A 14859-nucleotide genomic window follows, 5' to 3' on the forward strand; every position below is an offset into this window, starting at 1 on the left:
CTGCTAGGTGGGTCTGAACTGCCAATCTCTCAGTTAGTAGCCAAGAGCAAACCATTTACGCCACCAAGGACCTCAGATATAGTAGTAGAAGGACATTATTTAGGCATGTGATGGTAATTAACTACCAGAAGAAATAACTCAAACATTAAAAAGTGGTTTCTTTGAAGAATGGGGCTGGAGGATTTGGAAAGAAGTGAATCTAAGAGGTTAATTGTATGGATGTATCACTTCAATAATTTTTAAAATTTTTAATCACTGTATTGAATTTCCAATATAGGTTCAGCCGTCATTTTACCTACCTGAGATTTTTTTCCAGTGTGAAATATTAAAATAGTAATTGCTTTTTAAGGATATAAAAATCTTAGTTTATATTTTCCATTTCATTTTAAATACCCTTGACTTTGAATACGAGGACTTGGTAGCATCTTGAGCTGATTTTGCAGGTTCACTCACCTTAGAAGGTTTTACACACTTGTCTGTCACAGAAAGTTTTGAAAATTTAGTCCCACTTGTCAAATTTGAGAAGGCAGATGTTATTCTGAGTCACACATACTGAAAATAGAGTTTATAATGGCAACGCAGGCAGAATTCCTCGCTATTGTATAACATTGCGAATAGCGACACTATAATTAAGAGATAATAAAAGTAGAATTTTTTTTCCCACAAGACAGTTGTCTCCTCCTGTTACAGAAAGACTCTTTAAGTGGAGGCAAAGCAAAGCAATTTTTTTAAAACTAGGCTGAGGTCTCCCCACCCTTCCACTTTGCAGTTACGTGGCAGCGATGTATATAATGAAGCAGTCTGAGCTGTTAATACAAGGTCAGAGAGCCATTTAAGTCCTCAAGTAGTAGACTGTCACATAACAGTCTAATCTGATGTCACTTTATCTGTTTTAGATAAAGAATGCACCTGCACAATTCTACATTAGATCAAAGGAATAATAAGTTCTAGATTTTAAGTTCTACTTAAGGTGGCTCATGTGACTTTAAAATCTAACCATTCCCACAGTGGAGTAAAGTTGGTTAAAAGAGGCCACCCACCATTCTCCTCAGAAGCAGTACTTTTGACAAGGAACCATCGAATATAAACTGTCAATCTTTTGACACCTAAAAAATCTATGCTCACGATCTGTGACTTATTTCTTTCTGAAGTAGAAATGTACATTTTCACTGTAACTGATTTTTAGAAAGTATTGTATTTGTGCTGTTGACCCACATTTTAGGTTTAGTTAACATTTAGGAGAAAAAATAAATAGTTTTGGTGCCTCTGTTATGATAATTTGATGCAGTGTATTGAATTCTTCCCCAGTGTTCTGATGAAAATTTGAAGTTTAAAATACAGTACTAAAGGAAACAATCAAGATTATAGAAATGTATAAATAAAAATTTTATCACTGGATTGTTGTTTCTGGGTGCTGTTGAGTCAACTCCTACTCATGGCAACCCCACGTGACAGAGTAGAACTGCTCCATAGGGTTTTCTTGGCTGTAATCTGCATGGAAGCAGAGGGCCAGGTCTTTCTCCCATAGAGCCTCTTGGTGGGTTCTAACTGCCAACCTTTAGGTTATCAGCCAAGAGATTAGCAGGTACACCACCAGGGCTCCTTTATCGCAGGATAGTTCAGGCTTAAGAATTTGGACTTTCAAATTAGATAGGTCATTGATTAATTTTAAAAAGTATTTTTGAACAACAACATTGTGCCAATGCTCTCACTTCTGGTGGAGGGGACGGGAAGGGAGGTGATAGGCCTGAGTTGGTGTCATTTAAGCTGAGAGCTGAATTACAAAAAGAAGTCCTCGAAGTCTGTAAATACAAAGACCATGGATAAGAGTATTTCAGCGGAGGAAACAGCTAATGTAGACTTAACGTGAGAACAATCACTTGAGGCTACTGCCTGTGAGGTGCTTATTAGCTCTATGTCCGACACAGAGAAGAAACCCAAGTGTTAGTTTAGCTTCTGCAGGTCATCATAATCATCTTTGTAACAGGTTAATGACCTGTAAGAGATTCCTTAAATGAAATATGGTAGAGCAATGCAATGTCATGTTTTGCAGTCATTTTTTTTTTTTTAATTGTGAAGTATTTTACTTATACCCGTGATATAATAGGTAGGAAAGTTTTAAAGTAACAAATACAATATCCCAATTTGTGTGGGTGCATAGTAAAATGATTAGAAGGTTAAAGTGTTGATTGTGATTGTCTCTGGTGGTTAGATTGATGAGTTTATGTTTTTGTGTGTGTTTTCTTTCTGGTTTTATTATTATTATTATTTATGTATTTTACCATTGCCACCAGACACATGTAACTTATATTATCAGGAAAAAAATTATGTTATTTAAAATAAGGTACTGACATTAATGCAATGGAATATTTTTAAGTCATTCATGAAATATAATTAAGTCTGAAAATACAGAAAAAATAATTTTCAAATAACAAGTGTAAAAAGCTATGGTAAACATTTCTCATAGCGTGATTACCAATACAAAAGCAATAATAACTTACGGTAAGATTGTGGGTATTTTTTCTTTCTTTAAAAAAATTCCATTAGTGGTTGTTGTAGTACTTCTGTTCTTACAATAAATAAGTCGGAGGTAGAGGAGTAGATGGGTTAGTTGACAAACAGAATTTTAGGTTGTTTTAGCAGCACTTGGTAATTTATGGAAAGCGATGCTTTTGGGAGTGTACTTTTGACTGTCGTTTATAAAAAACCTGGAAAGCACTGGACATCTAATAAATGGAACGTGTTTAGCCTGAGGTGGAAAAAGCTAAAAGTTAAACATAAGTGGCATCACTTAAGGGGCAGTCCATGGCAGCTGAGCTGTTTTCTAGCACATGTGTGTGAGCAGCAAGGCAGAACCCTGGCCGTATAGGGAGAGTCAGTAACCGAGTTTCAAGAAGTTAACCACCTTTCAGAAGGAGGAGCTAGAAGTCTCTGCTGGAGCTCCTAAATTCCAGAAAGGCCAGGGGTGCGGTCAAGCATTTGCCGTGTTTGCTGGAGAACAGACTCTGTTTGGAGCGGCTCATCTTTGCCGCTCTGAATTATTTTTATTGACCTGCAGCAGCTTTTGCTCAGGGATGTTTTAGAGGTGCCAGTCGCCTCAGGCTGTTTTACAATTACATTAGCTTATTTGAATTGCTATTTGGAGAATTTTGTGCTCAGCAGGGTCTTTGATTCTGACATGGCCTGGGTCATATGGTGCTCCTGAAGTTGAAGAAACCTGATTTGGTGTCCCTTGGTCAGCCTGTTTTTGTGATTCAGCAGTTACTTGCAGTTCTCAGACAGACTGAAATTACTTCACCTTAGTGTTTATTTTTTTAGCACGTTGTTCTTTATAAGTTTTATAAACAGCTCTTTATAAATTGCTCAAGAAATTATGAAAACAGCATTGGAATTCATTGCATCTTTTAAAGGGAGATTTCTCCTTACTTGAGCTACTATGCTTGATTTTCTTGGAGTTAATGTTCATAGCTTTTACATATAATGACGCTACTGAGCTTCAGCAGCCTTTGCTATGTCCAACTTTTTAAGTTGGTTGTTAAAAAACATGAACTTCTCCAGCAACTTCCTTCAGTCAGATCTACTTTAATTGGAATTATGAGATGTTGTTTATATTTCTTAGAATTTTGAAGCCACTTACACCAAGTATTCATTGTTTAATTAACCCATGGCAGCCCGTAGTAATTTGTCAAGTTATATTTGTACCTTATAAGCCTGGTGTTTACTAATATCTTATTTTCCTATCCAGCATCTTAATGCATGCAATGATTTCTACCGAAATTTTACCCTGCTTTCCCCCTTTTCTCTTCAAACAACCCACTTTTTAAAAAATTCCCTTTAACGTTTTTTATGTCACATCATCTACACATTTTTTTTTTTTTATTGTGAGTTAGGTGAAAGTTTACAGCTCAAGTTAATTTCTCATACAAAAATTGATACATATATTGTTATGTGACCCTAGTTACAATCCCTATCGTGTGACAGCACACTCCCCCTTTCCCGTGTCCATTAAGCCAGTTCCTATCCCTTTCTGCCTTCTCATCCCACTTCCAACAGGAGCTGCCCATTTAGTCTCATGTATCTACTTAAACTAAGAAGCATATTCTTCACGAGTATCATTTTATGTTTTATATTCCAGTCTAATCTTTGTCTGAAGAGTTGGCTTCAGGAATGGTTTTAGTTCTGGATTAACAGAGAGTCCAGGGGCCATGCCTTGTAATCCCAGTCAGACCATTAAGTCTGGTCTTTTTACCTGAATTTGAGTTGTACACCACACTCTTCTCCTGCTCCGTCAGGGACTCTGTTGTGTTCCCTGTCAGGTTGGTCATTGGTGGTAGCCAGGCACCATCTAGTTCTTCTGGTCTCAGGCTGATGCAGTCTCTAGTTTATATGGCCCTTTTGTCTCTTGGGCTAATATTTTCTTTGTATCTTTGGTGTTCTTCATTCTCCTCTGCTCCAGGTGGGTTGGGACCAATCGATGCATCTTTGATGGCCACTCACAAGCTTTTAAGAACCCACTGGCCGCTCACCAAAGTGGGATGCAGAACATTTTTTTTAATAAATTTTGTTATGCCAGTTGACCTAGATGTCCCCTGAAAGCATGGTCCGCAGACCCCTGCCCCTGCTACTCTGTCCCTCAGAGTGTTTGGTTGTGTTCAGGGAACTTCTTAGCTTTTGGTTTAGTCCAGTTCTGTATAGTCTACACATCTTTTTAAGGCATCTGATTTCTTTCAGCCATTTTTGGGGGGCAGTTAGCACAGGGTCACCATGAGGTGGAATCACCTCATTGGCAGTGGGATTTTTTTTTTTGGTTTAATTCTGTCTGGAGAAAATATGAGGTATAGTTCATTTATCATGATTCTTAAAAAAAAAAATTAGATAATGATTCTAGTTTTTGTGTTTTTCGTAAAATAGTAATTAATGTGTTCAGAGTCATTTTTGTTTGTTGTTGCCTGTTCCCTTTTTCTGTAACCCTTAACTAATGATGCACATTCTTAAATTCTACCCTCTTTTCCAACCTTAGCACAAGCCATTTAAAATCTTTCTGTGCTTCTAGTAATGGCTACCAGTGAAGCTAATCTCCTAGCTGAGTGGAGAAAAATATATTTGTTTGTAAGTGAGAGTAGAGCATTGCTATGGATTGAATTGTGCCCCCTAAAAATGTGTCAACTTGGCTAGGCCATGATTCCCAGTATTGTGTGATTGTCCGCCGTTTGTCCTCTGCTGTGATTTTTCCTATGTGTTGTAAATCCTACTTCTATGATGTTAATGAGGCAAGATTAGAGGCAGTTATGTTAATGAGGAACAACTAAATCTATGAGATTAGATTGTGTTTTAAGCCAATCTCTTTTGAGATATAAAAGAGAGAAGCAAGCAGAGAGACATGGGGACCTCATACCACCAAGAAACAAGAGCCAGGAGAGTAGCACGTCCTTTGGACCTGGGATCCCTGCACAGAGAAGTTCCTCGACCAGGAAAAATTGATGACAAGGACTTCCTCCAGATCCAACAGAGAGAGAAAGGCTTCCCCTGGAGCTGGCACCCAAAATTCAGACTTCTAACCTCCTAGACTGTGAGAAAATAAATTTCTCTCTGTTAAAGCCATCCACTTGTGGTATTTCTGTTACAGCAGCACTGGATAACTAAGACAACCATCTTTGTAGCTTATCCCTTTTGTCCCTTCTCCCATTGTTTAATTGTTTGCATTCATGTTTGATGTCTCCGGTGTCAAACAGGGCCTAGTTAATAAATGTGCTGCACTCCACCCCTCAATTAAATTAGGGGTAAATGGTATGTGCTAAGTACCCACTTTTAAAAATGCATCAATAATGTCGGGACTTTTTTCTTCTTAAAATACGTGACTTAAAAAAAAATTCTGAATGGAATGAAAAAAAAAAATCAGTGTTTTAGCATGGAACTTGGGTACATTTTCTTTTAGCAGACGACTGTATCCTTTAAACAGAATTCTAAAGGTTTCACGTCTAATTTTCAATATAACCCTATAAAATACAGGAACTCTATTATTCCCATTTTTCAGAGGAAGAAATTGAAGCAGGAGAGGTTTAAGTAATTTAATTTGCCTAAGGACTCTTAAAACCAGGCTTGCTTTCTCCAAAATATATATATGCTTAAAAAGGACAAAAAAAACTATGTTGACTTCTGTCCACAAACAGTCTTGGTAAAGGGTGGTAGTAATTCCCAATATATGAGACTTCCATAATTGGAGTCCACTTTTTATTCGGTATGTTAGTCCAATATACTGTAGAGAAAGTGAAGGTCAAAAGAAAAACCTTTCTTTATTTTGTTTTCTTCTTCAAGTTCTACTTAAAACTACATCTTCACTTAGAGTATTTTTGACTTCTAAATCCTACCCATTCACAGATTTAGTCACTTCATCCCTTCTTTACTTTCTCACAGTGCTGTTGTGATTGTCTTACGTTGGTGTCATGCCTCCATTTGGTTTCTAGAGCTAGTATAGCACTTAACATGGATTAGGTTTCATCGTTAATGTAACTGCCTCTGTATGAGAACACGATAGGCATAGGATCTGTGTCCTAATACTCTTTTGAATGTGCCTAGATAACCGAATATCACTGTAATTATTGGGTTGTGGCATATTCGTTTTATAGGTTTGCACCCAGGGAAGTTAGGTGACTTGCCCCAAATCTAGGGAACAGAGGGCAGCAGGCCATGAATAAAACCCAGGTGGCCTGGTTCCCAGTCCAGGACTCTTTTTACCATTCCAGGAAGATAGTTTTAGGTTGAGCACCTTAAAGACTGCATAAAGGAATAGATCCATATCCAGAGTGAGCCTGAGCCCTCCGGGGGACACTTTGGGTAGGTTATTCTTCCAGTTCTCTGTTTTGTTTCATGTTCTCATCTTTATCAGTAATATAAACCTATTCCTATCATGGTCCGTGGGTGGCACAAACAGTTAAATGCTCAACTACTAGCTGAAAGGTTGGTGACTCAAACCCACCTAGAGGTGCCTTGAAGGACAAGTCTGATGATCTGCTTCCCAAAGCTCACAATTTTGAAAACCCTATGGAGCACAGTTCTACTTTGCACACACGGGTCCATGAGTCGAAATTATTAGTTGGAAGGCAACTAACAACAACAATTCCTATCGTAAGGAAGGGCATATTCTTCTGGAAAAAAAAAGAATAGATATAGGCTGTACTTCTAGTACCTTTAAGGCTACCCTACTAATTTTCTTTTTATAACAGAGCTGACAACATTTAACAGCTCCCTGTCTTAAAGAATCTACTGTAAGGATTAACTGGTTTTTTAATGTTTAAATTACCTTAAATGTTCAAAGATAAAATGATTAAGAGATGTGGGATAGTAATAATATTTTATTTCTGCCACCTGTTATAAAGCTGGGGCTAATTGGTGCCATCAGTTGCTCAATATTGTGTGACTCATCACCCATTGGTAACTTCTGTTGTGCACAGCTTGGACTCAGTTGCTGCAATAGCAGTCTGAAAGTGCTTAAGATGCTATGTTAATTAAGATTTTATAGTACTTCTTATGGTGATGCCTGAAGATATTTTGTGAAAGAAAGTTAGGGGTAAATATACCAGGACTGCCCTTAGCTTCACTTAACAACCTGTGAGATGAATTTAGCTAAATAATTTCAAACCAATAACAGAAAACAAACTCCCCTGCCTGCATTGTATCTATAACGGCCTCAGTAATGTAGAACTTAAGGGCTGGCTTCTTACCAAGGTAGCATATCTTTTCATATTGCAGGATAGATTCTTTCAGGATTTTCCCCAGTGTTCAGATACTATCACCTGGGAAATAAATCAACGTTTAAAATGTCTTATGCCTTTTACATATCTAACATAGATGTGTCCTAATTATACTAGTATAGAATAGCTTTGGCTGAGCACATCTTTGCTTCCAGGTTCAGCAAGCTGTTGGATTTATTCTGGAATGCCCTTGTCGGGACTATGTTGTCTTTTACATGTCTTTCTCCATTAACAGAAGGAAATTGAAAGTGCTTTGCAAAGGACTGTCACATCCCCATGTTACCCTAAATTCCTTAGCCTCACACAGCCTGGGTCCTTAGCCTTCAGGCCATGACTCAAGAATTCTTTTTCATTAGATGCTTCCCTGAGGATATGGCTTACTGACATTTCTCTACCCTTAGAGGGAAAGGTGGAAAGGTGATATTTTTGTCAGTTTATATGGGACAGTAGAAGAATGTTTTCACACCAACAGGCAGGACAGAAAGCTTAATATACTAAAACAAACAAACAAAAAAATAGGCAGTGTGCACCCTCTGTTACTACATCTTTCTGATCTTAAACTTGGAGAAAGGGACAAGCAGATGATCAGAGAACCCAGGGTGAGGAGTAGTCAAAAACAGGATTTTAACTGTAGAAAAAGCACTCTGCTCTTTGAATAAAACAGAAAAATTAGAACAGTAAGATCTTAAACACAGTCTGTTTCCTGTTCAGTTGAGAATAAATAAACTTGTAGAGCATAGAATGCAGATATAAACTTTTACATGAAGCGTGTATTTTTTTGGCGGATTAAAAAATAAATAATGTTATTTTCTGGCATAGATCCACAATTACTCTTGACTGAGTATTTTATTGCTTAGAAATATACCTTCCCCGTTATAAAAGAAGGGAGGCAACATGTCTTTTTTTTTTTCCCAGTTATGCATTGTAACTATCAGTGGTAATAGTTGAAGCCAAAATAATTGTATGTCATGCTTTATAAATCCAAATAGCTTTCTTCAAATGTGTAATAAAGATGCAATGACAAAATAATACCTGGGTTATAACAGTGAAGATTTAGTGATAGTTCAGATATCACCCATCTTTGGAGCCATTGCTAGTCTTGTGGAAATGTGTGTTGTATGTGTTTATATATTTTTAAGCCTGAAAGCAGAATTTATTTGCATTCATGGAAACTTATAATCTAGCAGGAAAAGGGGTGCTTAGATAATATTTAAGGTAGAATAACAATCACAGAGGCTTGTGGGCCTTTTCATTTATTTTAACCTACAGTGGGTACAAAGTAGCTCCGGAGCCAGGACTGATACTCAGCAAGCGTGCTGGTACAGTGTTTACAGTTGTGTCCCTTGTGCTTGGGTCGGTGCTTTTTCTGATAGTTCAGAGCCCATGCTATCTGAGAGTTATCCAAGACATTCCATCCTGAGTCTTGTTTAATTGGCCACCTTTCCTTGTGTACAGACCAGAGTAACAGTAGCCAATACTATGGGAAATTGAGTGCTATAGGTCAAGTGGGTTCTCAGTTTTCACATCTGTAAAATGGACATTATCGTAGTGCTTTCCTTAGAGCTGAGGGGCTTCAGTTAATATGTGCCAAGCCTTGGGACAGTGCTTAAAACAGTGTGTGCTCAGTAAATGTTAACTACTGCTATTATTATTACTACTACTATTAATGACTATTGCTCTTGGTAGTAGTGTTCTGTGGAAATGTTGGGTTAGTAGCGCCTGAGAGGACTGACTGACTGAGATCTGAGGCTGTAAGCCAGGATGCGTAGAGTTAAGTGAGATCAGAGAAAGTACCTGACTTGCATTCCCCTCCTATCTTATCTCCTCCTTTCTCTACCCCTCTGCCCCGTTCTCTCCTCACCTTACCTGGATAGCAGCCCTGAAACCATTGCAAAGGATTGTCACCTGGACAGTTTCCCCTTCTTGCTTACCCTTAGAACACGTTTTCTTATCTGAATTGCCCTGTACAGTAGTTTTGAAATCCTTCAATGAGTAGGTCTTCAGCAGTTTACCTCTCAGAACTGCAGATGTAATTAATAATGGAGACATTAATGCGCAATAGAGGCAATCATACCCGAAAGAGTTGTTTAGATCAAAAAGAACGTATACTGCTAACCCAATACCCAGAGCACTGTACTGTGGGTGCTCAGTTAATGTTACTGTCTTTCCCCTTCCCTTCTATTTCCTTTTCTTTGGAATAGTTTATTGTATTACTGGTGAAAGTTTACACGACAAATTAGATTCCCATTCAACAGTTTATACACATTGTTCTGTGACATTGGTTATGATCCCCATAACGTGTCAGCACTCTCACCATTTCTACCCCACCTGCCCTATTTCCATCTATCCAGTTTCCCTGCCCTCCTTGCCTTCTCACCTTTGCTTTTGTCTAAATGTTGACCTTTGGTCTTGTATAATTGATTGTTTAAAGGAGCACACTCCTCATGGGTGTTACTGTTTATTTTATAGGCCAATCTATTATTTGGCTGAAAGGTGACCTCCAGGAGTAGTTTTAGTTCCAGGTTAAAAAGATATCTTAGGGCAGTAGTTTCCGGGCTTCCTCTAATCTCTATCAGTCAGTAAGTCTGGCCTTTTTTTGGGAATTTGAGTTTAGTTCTACATTTTTCTCCCATTCTAACCAGGACCTGCTTTTGTGTCCTGGTCAGAACGGTCAGTAGTGGTAGCCAGGCACCATCTAGTTCTTCTGATCTCAGGCTAGAAGAAGCTGTGGTTCATGTGGGCCATTAGTCCTGTGGACTAATTTCTTCTTGAGTTTTGGTTTCCTTCACTCTTCTTTGCTCCAAACAGAAAGAGGCCAATACTTAATGTTTTAGCTTCCCTTCTATTTCTTTATTATTCACTCTTACCCTTGTCCTGGCTTTTTTTCTCCCATCTAGGCTAATATAATTGCCTGCTTTCTGCTTGCCCTTATTCCAGTTTCTCTCTCCTTGCCCCTACCCCCAGTATTTCCTGTATCCTGCTCCAAACGAATTCTTCCTAGATTACAAAGCTCGTGGATAAATTATTTAAAAAAAAAAAAAAAAGACAGCAGTACAGAGTCTATTTTTGGGAGTTTGATGGCCTACAGATTCTGAAACTCTCCCATTATAAAACATCTAAAAATGATAGATAAAATATTTTTAAACACCTTTTAGTGAGTGGTTGAGCTTGTAAAAATAAAAGAGAAATCCTGTGAGGCCAAGAATAAAGCTTGAGTACAAATCTAGGGAGGTAAGCTAACCTTGGAGTCCCTGGATGGTGCTGTTAATGTATTTGCTGCTAGCAGAAAGGTTGAGGGTTCTAGTTCACCCAGAGGCACCTCAGAAAAAAAGTCCTGCTGATATACTTCTGAAGAGTCAGCCATTGAAAACCCTATGGAGCACAGTTCTACTCTGACACACACACAAGGTCGCCACAAGTTGGAGTCTACATGAGGACCTCTAGTTAAGCTAACGATGTGGCTACCAGACCCTAAGGGAATCACTGGATCTGGGTGTCTAAGGAGTACTGGAGATAAAATTGCATAGAAAATTTAGCACAGAAGGACAAAGAGATGGAGATTATGAAGAAGAGGTTAAAATACATGTGGAAAGAAATGAGAAGTCTGAAACGTGTGCCAGGAGTTTACAACAGAGGAGATGATGGAGAAAAGACAATATTCAAAAACATAATGGCTACAAGTTTTTAGAAATGATACGTAGCCCAAAGAACACCAAGCTGGTTAAATCAAAAGAAACCCATTCTTAGACATAACATTTAGACTGAGGGTAGACATCCCAACAACAATGGAAGCCAACAAGATAAGGAAATACAGGTAGTCCCTGATTTACGATGTTTTCAAATTCCGACGAACCGCACTTACGATCGTCTTTTGTGTGTGTGTGTGTGCGCGCGTGCATCTTATCGTTAATAATATGCATGTATGTATGTATTAAAATATATCTGTAAGTTTATACATAATGTTTCCAACCTCCAAAGACAAAGATCAGATTTATAAAGATACTGATAATAAAAGACAATGAAAACAAAAAAAACAAGGTATTTGACTTACGTCAGAACTGACTTAAATGACGGTGTCATCGGACTGGAACCCCATCGTAAATCAGGGACTACCTGTAATATCTTTAGAGAAAAGTAATTATCCACCTATAATTATTTTATGAAATAAAGATATTTTTATATAAAGAGGGATAGAAAAGGATTTACCACTAAAAAACCTTCATTATAGGAACTTCTAAGGATGGACTTTAAGAAGTAGTTGAAAATGGCCCCCAAAAAATGATCTGAGGTAGAGGAAGAAGTGATGAATAAAGGTAATAATAAATATGAGGGTAAATCTAAACTTACAATAATATTTTATGAAAAAATATTGATGTATATCTCAGTAGTATAAAAGAAAGCTAAAGTGATAGACACCAATATCATATAAGGTTGGAGGCAGATAATTGGATTTAAAACATTCCAAGGTCCTTGTATTTAAAAAAAAAAAAGTGAAAGCTATTGATTGTCTTTGGATTTTAAGTATGCATGTTAAAACCTGCCATGAAAGCATGATCTATCATATAAAATATCTTTTGATCAAGTTCATTAAACATATTCTTATAGTAAATACCTACATATTTGTTAAGATACATCGACCTACCATTTCCATATCACTGTTATAACTAAAACCTTTCAATTGGATACATTGGATTTCCAACCAATAATCTTTTCACTCATTTCTTCAGATCTCATTCATTATGCAACTGCCGTTACAACTCTTTTCCCAGTCTTAATGTACTTAGTAACATGTGTGCTATATCAGTTTTAGCTCATTTTACAGTCATCATTACAACTCTTTTCCCAGTCTTAATGTGCTTAGTAACATGTGTGCTGTATCAGTTTTAACTCATTTTACAGTCATCGTCATGAGGAATAATGCACTTCAGTCATTAGTGTTTAGACCTTTGTGGTTCATGCATTGAGCCTCATCCAGGGTGCCATAGCCATGGCAGCACTGTATGTGTGGTTTTAGAATTAGTGCCATTGAGGCTTGCCTCAACAGAGCCTTCCCAGCCGATTCTAGTCCACAGGACTCCTGTTCTTCCCTGAATTCCATTAGTTTGCATCCACACTGTCCCACCTGGAAAATGGAGATAATAACAGTACCTTACTTTTGGCATTATGTTCCAATTCAATGTGTTAATGCATGTACAAGCACTTGGAGCAGCACTTTTATAGCGCGCTAGCTGTCTACTGCTTAGCACTTGGTTCTTAATTATCTTGGAAAGATTACAGGTTGTTCCATTCAAGTCTCAAAAATTGTAATTTACCCAAAGACAAGATTAAGTTTTATGCTTCTATGGGAGTTAAAAAAGTCAACTGTGTGATAGAAAGTTAATTCTCATTCACTTAGGAATAGGTGACTTTGAAGATCACATTTCAGGTGGGGAGATCTTTGGAATCTGTTTCTGGGTGTGGTGATGATCAAGAGCTGTTTAAAGAAGTTGTGAGCAACCTCATGAATCCATAGCTAATGGGAACCTTCAAAATTAGAAAAATAGTTGTGTAGTTCTTCAAAGTGAAGGGATCTCAAGATGCCACTGAAGTAGCTTTAGGAAAGTTTTAAACTCCAGGACTGGTGTTAAAGCAAAAGCGTTTTCTATAAGTTCCCTTCCAGCTTCAGTGAGTACTTGCTCAAAGTGGAGTCCTGGTCGCGTAGCAGTTAAGAGCTACAGCTGCTAACCAAGAAGTCGGCAGTTCAAATCCACCAGCCGCTCGTTGGAAGCCCTATGGGGCGGTTCTACTCTGTCGTATAGGGTCGCCATTAGTAGAAATCGACTTGACGGCAGCGGTTTTTTTGTTTTGTTTTCCTTTTTTTGCTTAAGGTTGTGTAGATTATCCACACTGTAGGGTGAAACAGCTGAAGCCCTGAGAGGTCGGGTGAATTTTCAGGAATTACCCAGATAGGGGCTGGTGGATGAGAGGATGGTTTTGAGACAAGGCATGATCTAGAAAGGGCTAGAAACCAGCTGGTGTGCTTTCCAGTGAGGCAAACCTGCACCACACCTTGCTGCTGCTGGTCCCACTCTGCAACAGCTCTGGGCAGCCTGGGCATCAGTCACTTCCTGCGTGATGATTCTCACGTTGAAGGTGTCATGATTCGGCATTTATTGAACAATACAGTGAACTTTTATTATATATCTTATATATATGGTTCTGTATGTTAATACTATTTTTTTCTTTATAAAGAGGATTATACTATACTTTTTTGTCATTTATTTTTGAGTACACACTTTTAAACCTTACCTAGTAGAGACAGAAGGGATGATTATTTTTATGTGCCTGAAAACCTGCAGAGCGGATGTTTTGAGTCTTTTTTTTTGACCAGGTAAGTATCTCAGTATGGTGTTGGCAGGAGCCCCTGATTTCCCTAAGGTGGATATTTACATAGTTTTCCAAGCCTAGGAATTCTTGTTGTCTTCAAAGGAGATTTAAAGAATTTGCTTAAGGATAATATACTTCCTAATTTAATCAGGTACCCAAGTTAAAGACAGCCAAATTTTTGATAACAGGATAAAAATGTATAGCACTCCCTATTTGGGTAGACATGTTTAGAAAAATTACATTCAGGAAATCAAGTTTTCCAATTACAGATTTTAAATTTGTTCACAGTAAAAATAAATAATAAACTATTTTCTTAATCTGTGCTTATGGTTTAGGACAATCTGTAAGAGCTTATATAAATCAGTAGAGAAATTCTACTTTATACTCAAGAAAAAATAAACTAGAGGAGTATAAGGACTTCTGAAGGAATTAATTTATTGGGAGAATTTCTATGAAAGTGCCTAATATCTGCCTTGACTGTGCTAGGTTCTATGAAGTAGAAACGTGAGAGATACGTGCCCTCAGGTGATTCACAGTCTAGTGAAAGGGACATTTAGACCACACACACACACCAAAAAAAAAAATAAAATAAAATTTGCATCATAGTGCAGCAAGATCTGCAGCAGAGGTGTGCACGGGTTTCCATGAAAGTGATAATGATTACAGGTAGAATCTGGTTAAGGGGGATTGTGGGAGAAATGCTGAAAGTGGTCAGATGAAATCCTTTCATATTCTGAGACTT

At 37.8% G+C, this 14859-nt stretch overlaps 1 protein-coding gene across 1 annotated transcript in view; it reads left to right on the forward strand.

The window, feature by feature from the left end:
• Window positions 1-14859, forward strand: part of PSD3 (pleckstrin and Sec7 domain containing 3) — a 573181-nt gene that overhangs the window by 496348 nt on the left and 61974 nt on the right. The gene's annotated exons all lie outside the window — the stretch shown is intronic.

This window comes from Trichechus manatus, unplaced genomic scaffold (assembly GCF_000243295.1).
Source record: "Trichechus manatus latirostris isolate Lorelei unplaced genomic scaffold, TriManLat1.0 scaffold00090, whole genome shotgun sequence".
In the NCBI taxonomy this organism is placed as follows: Eukaryota; Metazoa; Chordata; class Mammalia; order Sirenia; family Trichechidae; genus Trichechus; species Trichechus manatus.